We start from the raw sequence: 14629 nt of genomic DNA, 5'->3' as shown, positions 1-14629 counted from the left end.
AAAAATGTTCTTACTAGGAGGGTAGTAAAGCGCCCTCCTAGTGCTACCCTTTGAGGGTTTTAAGACTCAGCTAAACAAATTTTGACTGGGATAAGATAATTGGGGGTGGTCTTCCTTTAAGCAAGGGGTCCGTCCTGTGGACTAGATGATATCCTGAGGTCGTTTACAATCCTAATTTTCTATGATTTTAAAATAAAGAGGGAGTCAGTGACACAGCTAAGTGTTTCTGGTTTCCGTCCCATACTCAGTGCTACATACGTCTCAAAACATTTGGTGTCCAGAGTCAGACCCTCAGAAAAGCTCTCCCAGTTGAGTCAGCACAAAGCAGCTTTAGTGGGGCACTGAGGAGTCTCATGACATCAGGGGCTCTCCATTAACTTTAGTGTACAACAAAAATAGGGCAATATTTCATAACTATATGAATTACTTAAACACTGCAAAGAACAATGGCTATGGAAACAATGTAGCATGACAATAAAACCAATATAGCTTCTCTAGTTATTCTCTATTATTCACCTCACAGTCTGAAAGTAATCCATCAAAGACCCAACCTGTCTAAAACCTGGAGAGGACTTTAAAGTATTTAAAATCTGCTTTTTTAATGAACACAAAGTTATTAATATAAGTCCTCCAATGGTGAGTGAGTTATAAGAGATCTATACTCACAGGCAATAGCTGCATGCCTGAGATTTGGGAATTGACATAATTTAGGACTTTTGGGAACATGATAGATTATGTGACCTGAGTGTGATGCAAAGAGTTTACCTGCTGCTCTTCTTTCATAAGTGTGTGAGGTGTCAGATGGGTTACTGTAGTTTTTTGTTTCTTGTTTTTATTTGGGGGTGGGGATGAAGACAAATTGGTTAGTTTTTGCCTATTTTTCTGTGCTGCTGATGAACTGGCTCTCTTTCTGAAAGAAAGCTATTAGCTGGGAACTGTGTATTTTTATTACATTAAGTAAACAAAAAATGCATTTAGAAAGGGAGAAAATGTGTCAACAGTATGGATATTCAAACTCAGTTAATGGTTTTCAACATTATCATTACTATTATTTACCATTAATCATAACGCCAAGATGTATACGGTGCTCTCCAGAGAAAATAAAGTCCATGGAGACTATATGTGGGTCTACCCATCCTTTGCGCAGTGAAGAAATACTGAAGATAGGGGGAAAGATAGCAGTGAAGATAGTAGTGTTTTAAAACTACTTCTGCTTCTCCAAGCTTGTGGGTGGCCAGCTTGGCTCCTAGCACGAGTCTAAACAGCCTTAGGGCTGTCTGTGGCAGGATACTTTATACCTAATTTGGTTTAGCATGTGTATCTTTTTGAATTAAAGTGGGATTTTCGAAAGGGTTGTCTTAGCTTTGCATAACAAAGGTTATATTTCTTAGCTTTGCATATCTACAAATGTTACAAGGAGAAGCCATCAAATGATAACCCCTAAACATACCATGGGAACTGATTCAAACCCTGATGAAGACTTTCCACATTCCTAGGGAACATATTTTTTACCTCACGGTCAGAGACTATGTTCGGTTTCTTGGCAGAACTACCAGTTATGGCATTAAAGTAAATTTGTAAAAGCTAGTTTAATGTATTCAATCATGTAACACACATGCAGCATGATATGTATCATAAATCACTGACTGTAATAGATTAGCTGGTTGATCAAGAGATACTTTTCATGAAAAATTGTATTTTTCAGTATGACATCTGCTGGAAAATCTTGCATATAATGCCAAAGCAATAAATGTAAACAACCTTATAAAATGAATCCCGAGAGCACTAAAATACAAGTCTGATTGAATACATTTTTATAAAAGATATTCCTGTCTCCCTTGTAGTTCTTCAGGTGATATTCTGGGAAAAATATAGTACCATCTACGAATAAAAATAATTCAAGAAATTATTATAGTAATATGCAGTAAGTTAATTTGTGAAAGATAAAGCATATATATGATAAATGAAAAAAAAACCACAAAGAAAAATAAGTTAATTAGTAGTGTATTCAGTAGTAATGTCCACTTCAGAACTGGATTGTTTAAAAATACACAAAGTCCTAGAATCCTGCTAATCAATGAAGCAAAAAACAGACCATTAACAGATGCCAACATTTTGTACGCCAAATAAATCATCTAATTGGCATTTATGATCCTAAGATGAATACATTTCTGTCAGGAAGAATTACTGTCTTTAATTCTTCTGCAGCTCTGTTCTGTTAATGCTTTTGCAATTATTATTTCAAAACCAATGCTGATGCTGAACTTTGAGAAAAATTAAAACTCCTAAGGCCAGTATTGTCAATTTACCAAAACCAAAGTACCGTATCAGAGAGTGGGTGACAAATACCGGTCAGCTGTGAAATAGAGACAGATATAACAAAAAGTCCAGGGTGCAGAAGATCAGATGGAGAAACTCTTACATGGCCCTTTTCCAAAAACTTAATACTTTAAGTCTTTGCACTGATCTAATTATGAAATATTTTTACTGACCAATTTCACTATCTCTGACTGAGCTTTGTATGCTGAATACTAATACTCTTAACTCTCTTTCCCTCTCTTGGTCTTCCCAGGGGCTTTAAAAAAAAATCCAAAAAAAGCAGCTCTCCAGTCAAGTTAGTGTCAAATTTTTCTAATGTTAACTAGCAGTCAGCTGAAAATCTGTTTTAAGAAACTAACTGAATGTTGTACATCAGACTAATTTTTACACAGCTTGAACAAACATTCCTTTCCAATTCCTATCCTACGTGCTATGTAATAGTTCTTCCAAAGTACAGTCTACATACATGTCAACATATTTTGCATCTTTCCTAAGTTCATTTCCTAATAGAAAATTTCCATAGGAATATACCCAGAAAAAGGTATAATTTAATAGTTTCCCAAGCTCCCTGTGTGCAGCCAATACTATACATGTTGATACTGAATTTCAGATCTAAATAGGATCTTTGATAAGCATGTTACTCTGAAGTGCATGCATAGACATACATAAAGCTGAGAGTTATCAGTGTTATTGGTCCTAGTAGTTTTCTTGCAGGTCCTTAGGATCTTTTCTTAGCATTCTTAGAATTAGGTTTAAAGCCACTATACTCTTGGCTGAAAATTGGATTTGACTTCAGGTTAAGCCCATCCTTCTTTAATCAATAGATGAGGTTGTGCAATGTGAAAGGAGGATCTGTGTAAGCAAAATCTAGGCCCTTTCTGCATAAAACCTAGGATTCAGACTTCAGCTACATTCATCCCACCAACCCTATAGACCATACTTTGACATATCAACTGTAAAGTCTGAAGACAACATAACAAGTATGTCCAGGACAGGTGACTATCTGTATGAATAGAATTAGGATAAGAGTGGGTAGAACAAATGACAGGACCTCTGATGAAAGCTATACTGGAAAACCAGATGTCCTGATTTGTTAAGGGTACTCAAATGATTAACACTTCAGTTTGTTATAGAATAGCTAAAATCCTGTACTATGAAATCCTGGAGCAAGATTAGGAGACACCTTATCAGCATAAATACTGACTGTGGGATAGGGTCCAATTACTTGGAGGTACCATACAGCAGCAGGTTTGCCATTCAGGTCTGAGTGAGTCTTCTGCATAAGACATTTCCTCCTACTAGGGGCTGGATAGAGCAGTCTTCCATACACAGTATTCTTCTGTCAACCCAAGAAGCAAAAACTTAACCTAAGTCTCCTGAACAAACAGACTATTTTCATTAGGTCATTTGATGAGCTCACAATATTTTAATTTATTCTTTTCAAGAGATTATACAAAACCCATCTGCCCCATTAGCACTGAGAGATCTCTGCAACACACAGTACTTGATGTATGTTATTAGCTTTGGTAACATCCTGATACCTTGTCATTCCAATAAGCTATTGAGACTGAAAAATGAATTGAGAAAAGAGGAGGAAACGCATCTCAGTGCCTCTGACAACTAGCTGAGAGTTTCACAAATGCCCTCCCCCCTGAGGTATCACCACGTAAGCAAGCATAAGCTTTTTCCCCAGCCAACTGACACTTGCACTATTATACAGCTGGCTGTCACAGTGTGCTCAGGTTTCATTTATTTATAATGAAGATGTGCTACCTTCTTGAGAAAATGGGACAAATCATGACAGGTCAGAACAACAAGCTGCATTAGTCTCTGCTAGTAAAACACTGAGCTGCTGCAGTTGCAGGTGAAATCCACAGGGTGGTGCAAGGAAATGAATCTGGATAGAAGTACAACAGCTTGAGCCTCTGTCAAAGGGTTTCGTATCTGGGGAAGCCAGGGGTTACACTTGGAAATTATCCCCAATGGGTCAAGATGTCATTGTTAGACTTTGTTTCCAATGTGCACAGTTTTCCTTCTGGAGCTATGTTATTGTATTTTAACCATTTGCCACTATGCTGCTTGCTGTTATAGGCTGTTCACCTTAGACTTGCGCTATGTAACCAGAATGAGTGAATGGATGCCTTTCAAAAGGCAGTTAAATCTAAAAATGTCCCGTCATATTCTGTAGTGTGTTTGGCTACTTGTTGCGTCTGCTGCAGGTCTCAAGTCCAGTAATCCTCAACCAGGCTGTTATGGCACACTGGAGTGCCCTGAGATTCTTTCAAGGGCCCTGCAGGGTGCCAAGCAATGCTATCAATATGTGGTGTGCAAACATGATTTATAAGATAAACCCAGAAGCTGCATCCAGACAAGCGTGGCTGTGCGGTAAGTGGCAGCACAGACCCATCTATGGCACCACATACTGCACATTCAGGCATTTCCTGAGCTGCTACTTTGTGGCATGGGAGATCCCAGGGTCAAAAAAATCCTTGCAGGAAAAAAGCAGGGCAACGCATGTGAGGCTCCCAGCTTCAGGAGTGACATGGCTGCAACTTCCCCAGCCCCCAGGATTCCAGGTAAGGCTGCTGGGACCAGCACAGTTGATGGCCCCTGCCTCCCCCACCCCACCCAGAGTAAGTTGCCATGTGCCAGAGGGTGCATGGCACAGGTATTTCCTGGGGACAACCAGCATTACCACAAGGTGTGCCACTGCTAGTTGTCCCCAGGAAACTAAACATCTGCACTCATCTGGACACGGACAGAGATTTTGAGTAGGAAGCCACTCTCTGACCTGTCATGGTCTGAGTTCTTTGCAACATAAGAATTGCTCTATTATTTTTCTATAGTGCAAAAATAAGTGAAAGCTAAGAGCTGGTATTTTCCAAGGGGTGTCTCGAGTCTATCAAGGGTGACCTGAGTGTACGAAGGTTGAGAACCACTGCTCAAGCCAGAGTCTGTGTTAGCAAGGTACCACAGCAAATATTACATGTTAGGCATGCACACAGAATACCTCCCCTCAACAGGTGAGGCAGGACTCCCCATATATCAGCTGTGCATTGCTGAGTAGTGGAGAGACCATGCCTATTAGTCCTATATTTTACTACTAGAGAATGGAAGACAGAGAACTGTGGCTGACCCCCTATAGCTAGCTCAATGCATTCTCCATCAGTGCTTTTGCACACTAGTGTAGAGGTAGCCATGACTTGGACCAAACTATGGAAACCTCAGAAGATACCACAAAATGAGGAGGGGGGAGAGAAGGGAAGGATAAAGAAGGGGGAAAAAAGATCTTCGCAGCCTAGCTTAAATCCACTTGCTTTTTGCTACTTGTGAACAGTGTGATGACTTCTCTCTGCTCCTTTCTCTCTGAAAGGAACACCATATATTCATTAAAATCAAGGATTGGGAGACATCTAAATTGTCATCTTTTTGATGGGGTTGTTAATGGAAATGTTTGATGGGGATGCTGAAAAAACATCCCTTCAGTATATGACAGCAGGTATGCAAGTTTGCTAGGAATTTGTTTTAGTCTCATTTCACGTTCCAAATGTTACTAGCCACAGCAAAGTGAAAGGGACCAGAATAGCAGGCCTCCCAATGCATGCATCTCCTCTCTATTACCTATATATCATACTTCATTTATTCATTTTCATTAAACTCTTCATTATATTTAAAACCATTAAACTCAATTTGAAAAAAAAATGAAACACGGTTCTTTCATTTACCTCTGTTGTACTCCTAAAATATAGTAGTTTATGTCACCAGCATTCACATAAAAAACACCAACTTTATAACATAGTGCAGGTACAATTCTGAGAAGCACTCCAATTGCAATTTCAGTTGTTCATTTTATTAAGCACAAAGTTCATTTTACATGTGTGTTTTTATCAATAGCTCTTTGTTTATAATATATATATATAAAATCAATTTTCAAGTTTACCAACATATCCTCTGACAGACCCTATAAACTTTCATTGATTCCCTGTTTATTGCTTGGAAATAACATCAGAGTTAAGGCAATGCATTGTAAAGAATGTAATTAATGTTATTTAATCTAGCAGGTCAGTTTTAAACCCTTTTGGTATTATCAGTAAATATGAATAATTGATATAGAAGAGTTTAGCCATCACGATGCATCAAATTTTAATCTTATAAATCATGACATGCAAATAATACTATCATATTCTTTTCATAGAACTCTCATTTGATTAAGTATATATTTTTCATTAACATTTTGTTTAACTGGTCAACAAAGTCACAAGCCGCATGAACATTCCAGTCAGGCAAACGTTTGGGACTCAATCTTGGCTGGTTGCAATTAAAGTTTTAAAGCAATTCTTTCTATGGACTGATGCTTTTGGAGCTATAATTTGCTTCAGCCTTCAGAGACTTTTGAGTTTCTTTAGAAAATTATTGATCAGCCAGGGTAATAACTACCAGAAGACAAATTAAGAATTACTGTAGTTAGGTTTGATAGGGAAGCAGGATAGAAATGGGAATTTTAATGCCACCTTTGTGGCAAAAAAAGAAATTTCACAATGCTGTGACTCAGCACTGAAATATTTCTTGCTCTCTACCTAGAATCTTACATGGTCTCCATTACTGTAATATATGGACACATGGAAATCTTTACAGTGATAATCCTCACAACCCCTATGAGGTAGGGAAATACTAGAATCTGCATGTTATGTAGGGGGAAAACAGAAGTTAAAGGCTATGTCAATATCCAGTGCTGTAAAGAGATATCCACAGGCATCAAACTACTTATGCAAGGCCACACAAGAAAATGAGGCTGAATCTCTAAAGCCCCAAGCTAGCTCTTACATCCGTGTGTCTTTCTCTTCCCATTCTATGCATGCACCTGCTGGACCTATGTAACTTTACTGAACAAAGATGTTTGGAGGAAGCTTCCTCCATCTGCTTAAAATAAAAAATGGAGATGAAGGTAGTAATAAAGCTTACTGTTTGGCTACCAGTAAAAATATTTTTGCAGGCACTCTGAATAAAATTGTGCATGATGTTTAATATACTGATGAGTCCTGAAGAATATAGACCCTACAAGGATGACAAAACAAATAGGCAAGCAATGTTCTACCGGAAAGATTTATCCCATAGGTCTTTAAAATACAATAGTATTATAGTGGAAAAATGTGCATAAAGAGCTCCAAACCCAGGAAAGTGACTTGGAAAGGTCATATGAGTGATCATATAAGCAACAGGATGAAGTATGGTATGATATTATTGGGGGGAACCTGCTCTCTCCCTCTGGGGGAGTGTAATGACATAATATGATTCTCACTGCAATGTATTTTAGATGTTAATGGAAATTTACTGTGGGGCTGGGTTATAGGTGTAAGAGTGAATGCACCATCATTCTGGCTGGTAAAATGGTATGTGTGATTATAGTGCTGTATCAGATTAAGTTTGACATTATTTGTAGAAATACAACAAGACACATTTTAAAAGTTTCTTCAAGAAAAATTAGAACAATTTAGAAGAAAAAATATGGATAGTTTAAACTATAATGGGATAATTGACATTGGGATGCTGACTGTTAGGAAGGAAGGTGAATGAAACTGAATTTTTTGTTTTTGTTTTTTTGGAAAGGAAATGGGAATGATGAAGTCATTGTAGTTGAAGGCATAAGATGCTGCACTGAGTAGTCTGGTGATTGAGTCTGTTATGGATTTCCTGGGGAATTACTAACCTATGAAATGACTGCCCCAAAATGTTAAAAGCCTGTAAACTGGTGACGATGCTAGTAATGGAGTATTTTATTATCTAGTCACAGACGGTATCCCATTAAAGTGAAAGAAATACGTCTAGAGAGATGAGGAGCTGATGCAAGATTGTTTTTTTATTTTTATTTTGTTTGTTCATAAAGTAAAGAAGAAAGAAACAATATTATATAAGATATTACCATAATAGAGCATGGGGTACAACAGGAAAAAAAACATGTAGGAGCCATAAAATGAATAGTAGGCCACATAAGTTTAACAAAGCCATCAAGGAAAATAAAAAGAATATCCAAAAAATAAAAGGATAAAAATAAATAGGTAAGGAAAGAAAGCTGTACACACATTAAATAAAATCAAATCAACCAATAAAGTAATTAACAAGACTCTGAAGGGCAAATCCTAGGCTGAGGGAAATCTGTATTGATCTAATGAAGTCAATAAAGTTACATTAATATATACCCACTGATGATCTGACCATAAATACATGATCTGACTGAGCCTCACAGAGAATGAGCTAGCAGAGACACTGAATGAACACAATATTAAAAAATGAAATCTACTGAACAAGACTGATCTACTGACAAGCTGGATGAGTGGTACATGGTTGGTTTATGGGTCAAATCTATTGTTGGATTGCTCTATGGGTATGGTCCAGAGTGAGAAGTCTGAGCCTGAGCATTGGTCTGACCCAGTACTCTGGATTTGGTTGTGGACTGACCCTAAGCATTGGCTCCAGCCATGAACTGACTGCATGCTGACCATGTTATCTGGCCTGCAGGGCTCCCCACAGGTTCAGAAATTTGGTGGCAAGGGAGTGGTGGGAGCAGTCATTGCCCTAGAAATTGCCCAAAGTCATCATATACTAAGTGTAAGATACACTTTCTTAAGATGTAAAAACATGCCTAGCATGAGAAGTTTATCACATATAGATGTTCATCCTAATGTCGTTCTTTAGGTCTAGCCCAAGCATCAGGCAGGTAAGGCTCTTTCTGCTTTCTTCTCGAGAAGCAGTGCCAAAGCTCAGCCCGTGAGGGAGTGCAAATGTCTAGACCCTATCATTAAATAAAATTTGAGTCCCCTCTGTCAGGTGACTCACTGATTATCTTCAGACTTCAAGGCTAGGAACAGACATTACATATAAACCAGTTTAAGTGATCAGAAACTGGTTTAAATCTATAACAGAACAGATGTTCAGTGCACATAAACCAGTTTCAAAATGGCTGAAACTGGTTTAAGATAACCCTGGTTGAATGTAGTATCAGACTTAACTGATTTAGGTCAAAGTAGTTTATGAAACTTCTGTCCCAGAGCCCTTCCTGGTTCAAGCTAAATCAGAGTCCTCTGGCATCCCAGCACACTTTACAGCCCTGGGCTGGGCTGGGCTGGGATGTGCTGTCTGCTTCAGAGAGCAGGGCTGGCCCTACCCCTCTGCTCTGAAGTTGGCTGCAACTGGCTGGCTCACTGTTCCCCCACCCCCAGGTAAGCCCCTGCTGGGGTCTGGGCCCAGGGAAGGAAGTTAAATTTCTCTTCCCCTGAGCATGGAGCTGTCCTTAGTGTTGACGGTGACTGTGGACTACAAATCCCAGAGGCACCTGGAAGCAGGAAGAGGAAGTGATGAACAACCCTGCAGAGTCCTGCTGCTCTGAGTCTGGACTGCAAACCCCAGAGACCTTGAGGGCATCAGGAAGAGGAAGTGAACACACAGCCCATGCTGGCTACTCCCAGAGTGCCATGCTCTAGAGCCCCCTGGGTTCTGACTTGAACCACTGCAGGCATGTGGCTGCATTTCCTGAATCAAAAGTGAATGTCTGTGTATTTACTTATTGGTTCAATCTTTGCAGCTTAAACTGAATTGCAAAGACTGAATCAATTCAGCCTTGGGCTTGTTGACTATCTGTACTTAGCCCAAATAATTAAAGCCCCCACACTAGAATTAAATTGGGAGAACCAGTTTCCTTTAGACTTGTCTTTTTCTTTAAGCAATTTCATTGCTTCCATGGGTCAGATTCATTCAGAACTGATTCAGAGTTGGGACATCTTGATAAACTGGTAATGCAGAGTCAGACACACTGGGCACCAGGCCCCCAACACAAAAGTGATGTTGCAATCCAACATGGTAGTTGTAGTGAAGGTTATGCTGTCAAGTAAAGGACAGTATTTGATACAGGGTTGTTCAAATATATACTAATCCATCACAGCCTTAGACACATGTTTGGTCTATAGCATGTCAAGGAGGACTAGAGTAATGTAGTTTTCATATTTTAGAAAGGATTAAAAGAAAATCCTGAAAAATAATATCAACCCGATATCATTTGTACAAGCTACAGCGAATACTGATAAGTGTCTAGATTATTCAGATTCCATTTAGACATGTTCAGGTGAAAGAGCAGAAATAATATATCAAGATTTCAGGGAAGATTTTGACATTGCTCTAATACAAAAGATTGATGTAAGAAGTGACTAAGCCTAGTGGAAGCCTAGTAGTAGGATGCTTAGAGCTCCGTGATTCTGCTGTTAGCCCTGGTTTAGGGATTAACACATACCCCCTGCCTTCACTGACACAGTGAGAGCTTCCCTTTCAATGTAGTATCTTTTAACCACTGTGGAGTAGTGGAGGGCACCATCTGGTGAAACAATACATGACAGTGAGACAGGAAAAAGGTGATCAGGAAAAAAAAACAAGTGCCATCAGATACTGATGTAAAGCATATTTTCCTCTACTGCTCATAGACCTAGGTTGTTATTCTGCACCTATTAAAAGTCAATAATAAAACATTTAGAGCTGGACCTTCTATCAACTGCACTTGGTTGAAATACTCTGAATGGAAAAAACCTTAAAGAGCCCTACAGTCTTCAAAATTCGCCCAAGGCCTTAACAGTCTAGAAATGAAATATCACAGCTGAATCCTGAACCCAGAATTCCCAAAGGGCAGCATATAATGATGCATCTTAAATTCTTAATTTATTTTTCATGTACTTGAAAATGGAATAGTATTTAATTATTTCCATGTATTGTGAAATTCTTATTAATCTGCAAATTGTGCTAAATACCTTGTCAGAAGGACCTTAAATAGGAAAGGAAGGAATCCTTGACATTAGGCAGATTTGAATGTAACCATATGCTTATGCACTTTGATGAACTTAAAACTAATAACTATTCCAATATGCATTTTCTATATTTGAAGTATGAAAATTACAACAGTATGCATTTTGTTGAATCTAAAACATGAGAAAAGTCGAAAAAAAGATTGTGCATTTAGGTGCATTGAAGGTATACGTATTACTGGAACAAGGAGAAGATGAGTAAAATGTAAAGAAGCTATCTGTAGATACATTTTCAATGGATACATACCTATGAAAACAGGGATGAGGGGGAGATGAGCTGCTGGATATGGTGGCAGTTAGTATATAAGACTGCTAAAGAGTTTGGCAGTGTTAACAGCATGTTATTTTGATTCATTTTTTTGTATTATGAAAGATAAAAAAGGAACCAGAATGTTTAAAAAGCAGATGAAACTGAAAACCATATACAAGGGAGGTTAACAAATAAAGTTAATTTCATTTTAATTTGAATTAGGAAAGCAAAATCCAGGCAACTATTTTAAACATTTAAGAGGAAATAGAGGGAAGATGTTTGTGGATGCAAAGAAATGACAGAGACTTGGTGGCGTGATGTAAAGTAGTATACTACAATATTTTTCAAAGGATGTTCAAAGATGAGGGATAAGTGAATGGCTATATAGTTGAGCATTGTCTGAAGATATGAATGCAGAGGGAGACAGAGAGATAAACATTGCTGACAACACTTTCAGTTTTATCATATGCCTCACAGTATTTGTGGTTTTACTTTAAGTCTTAGGGTGTGATGAGCACACACGTGCAGACGCACGTTTCCCATGGTACAAAAAACAACAGCACATGTTATATTGCTGCTTTTTGTCCCAGTGCATGGCAAATTGATCCAGGTGGAGTAGGGGAGGCTGGGGCCAGCACCTATGCTGGCTTCAGCAGCCTTACCTGGGGTTATGGGGGCCTCCTGGAACAGCAGTGGCGCTGATCCAGCTGCTCAGAGCCTAGCTGGCAGCCAGTGTGTGGCTCTGACCAGCCAGACTCCAGTTCTGGTGGCACACGCTGCTGTTGTGGGAGCCATGCCACTTTTTTCTGCGGCTTTGTTTTACACCAGGATCTCCCGCTGCCAAATTTTGGTGCCATACTGCAAATTAGCAGCGCGGTGAATGCTTTGAGGCATCACAACCCTTATGTGCGTGTTCATCTGAATGTGCCCTTAAGCTTCAGATTCTTCTGTAGTCACAAGCATGAACTTTCATTAAAAAGTAAGTTTCTATTCTTTATGCTTTCTGAAAAAAACTTGACAGTGTGAGCCAAGTCCACAAGGCGCAATTAAATAAATAAATCATGATTTTTTAAACCAGTCTGGCATATGAGGGTGAAGGGACTCCTCATTCATAATTTTTTTTATCTCTACAATTGAAATTAATGCTGGATTTGACCTAATCATAAAATTATCAAGGTAGGTATGAATGCTATTACATCATGGCAACAAGCAAGATGCAAACCAATTTACAGGCTCTTGCACTGAACTCGTACATCATTGGTATTGGTTTCTGGCAAGATAATGACCATTAGCACTAGATTCATAAATGCATATCATATGGGAAATCTTCACATTAGCCATAATGAAAGTTTTCAATATCAGTCACATGGCAACAAAATGTGCTTCTCACTTTCCAATCCCTGCACTTAAGAAAATTTGGGCTTACAAAAGGTTTGGCTGTTTCATGTCCATCCAGAGATCCAAACCAGCTGTTTAACTGGCCCATTAAATCTGAGTTTCAGTCCCTGCACCCACACAAAGAAATGTGGAGAATCAAACTCTCAGTGTAGCTGTCTCTACATGGAAAAAAACCTAACTAGTGCCAAATAGTTGTGAGATAGTTAGATGCTAATTCTAAGCTGCCAGGTCACAGATTTAACAGAACCATATGACACATTCTACTGCACTCAAAACAACAGTGCTTTGTAATACAAAAGACAAGAAGCAATTTTGTCATAAAATTCAGTAGTATTCAGCACTTTCCACAATACATGCCCTAACAATCAATATGATTCACCAACTATTTAAAGAAAGTAGATTGATGGCAAGCCACTCCAATTAAATAGGTTCTCAGGAGGCCTAAAAGATTCTAACGTTTTGTATTTTATTTTCTTTGAGAAGCATAAAGAGCAAATGGTCACATTGCTCACTTACAAATTATATTGGTATTACTCCAGTAGAACTGTGTGGAATACATATGACTGTATTAGATCTGTGTACCTAAGGAATTAATATTCATTCTTTTGCAACATACAAAGCAATAAGCAGGTTTTGAATTTGGTAACATGCTGGAGAAGAGCTAAGGTTCTTGACAATCATAACAACCAAAACAAGCTGTTTATTGCAAGCAGTTATGTCCAAAACCATAGACATTATTCCTATTATATGACTGGGTAAAAAAATGGATACAAATGGACCATGAAGAAAATTTAAATGAAAAGAAACAAAAATTGTAAAATGTATGCTATTCTTTACCTCAAGGTAGAGTGAAGGTTTTGTGGTGTTGGTTTTTCAGGCTTTCTTCCATGTCACTTTGAAGTTTAAAGTAAAAAAAGAAAACCTATGTTTTGGAGAAAGCAAGCAACACGCAAAAATGGAGGGATTTCTCAACAGGAATGCAAGCTGTGCACAAGAGCAGGCAGATGTGCGCGCACACACACACACACACACACACACACACACACACTGTAAACTGCCTATCCATCCTTACTTGCATGCTTGCATTCCCACTGGCACGTAGAAAGATAACTTGTATGTTAAATATCTATGGGTGCTATTGTATGGGCCTAAATACATAAAAGTATGTTGGGGTCACTTGTGAGGGGAGAACATGTGGTCCCTTTAAGCTACAACTAGATGCAGACCTTCCCTTGCTATATACAAAATACAGTTGACAGTTATAGTTTAGTTAAATATATGACTCATGGAATGTGAATTGTCAGCTTGAATTGTAAATTCAACTCCCGATTAACATTTTCTGTTTCTTTAAAATGATGAAATACACTAGTTTGTTTTTCTATTATGGATGGAAGACATTATATTATAAATTCTTTCAGGATATGCACATTCATTCACTACACCAAATATACATTAATGTAGCTCAACTTAAGCCACATGAATGTAGACTGGGAGTGGCATATACAGGCATTCTCTGGTCCTGGGAGCTGCATGGGAGAACCCAGAGCAAGTGACTCAAGGTAGGGTAGGGTGGGTGGGATCAGGGATGGGGGGCACTAATAGATCTGTGAGGGGGACTTGGAAGGTGAGAAGTTCAGTTTTCATGTAATTCTTGAAATGCAAGATACTGCAAAGTCGAAGTACTGACAATTTTGTAAAACCTGTTAATCTGAAAGATTAAAAGATTATAGATGATACTGATGTACATCTGACTAATTTTATGGTGAACTATTAAAGCAGAAAATAAAGAAAAATAAAATGCTAGCTTCAATGAGCACAG

General features: G+C 38.5%; 1 protein-coding gene across 1 annotated transcript in view; it reads right to left on the bottom strand.

Annotated features, from left to right (window-relative positions):
* Positions 1–14629, bottom strand: part of SPON1 (spondin 1) — a 465900-nt gene that overhangs the window by 217345 nt on the left and 233926 nt on the right. The window lies entirely within an intron of this gene.

Source organism: Gavialis gangeticus, unplaced genomic scaffold (genome assembly GCF_001723915.1).
Source record: "Gavialis gangeticus isolate Ggan-Ray unplaced genomic scaffold, GavGan_comp1, whole genome shotgun sequence".
NCBI lineage: Eukaryota > Metazoa > Chordata > Crocodylia > Gavialidae > Gavialis > Gavialis gangeticus.
The sequence above is the reverse complement of the archived record's forward strand: the minus strand, read 5'-3'. Positions and strand labels throughout refer to the sequence as shown.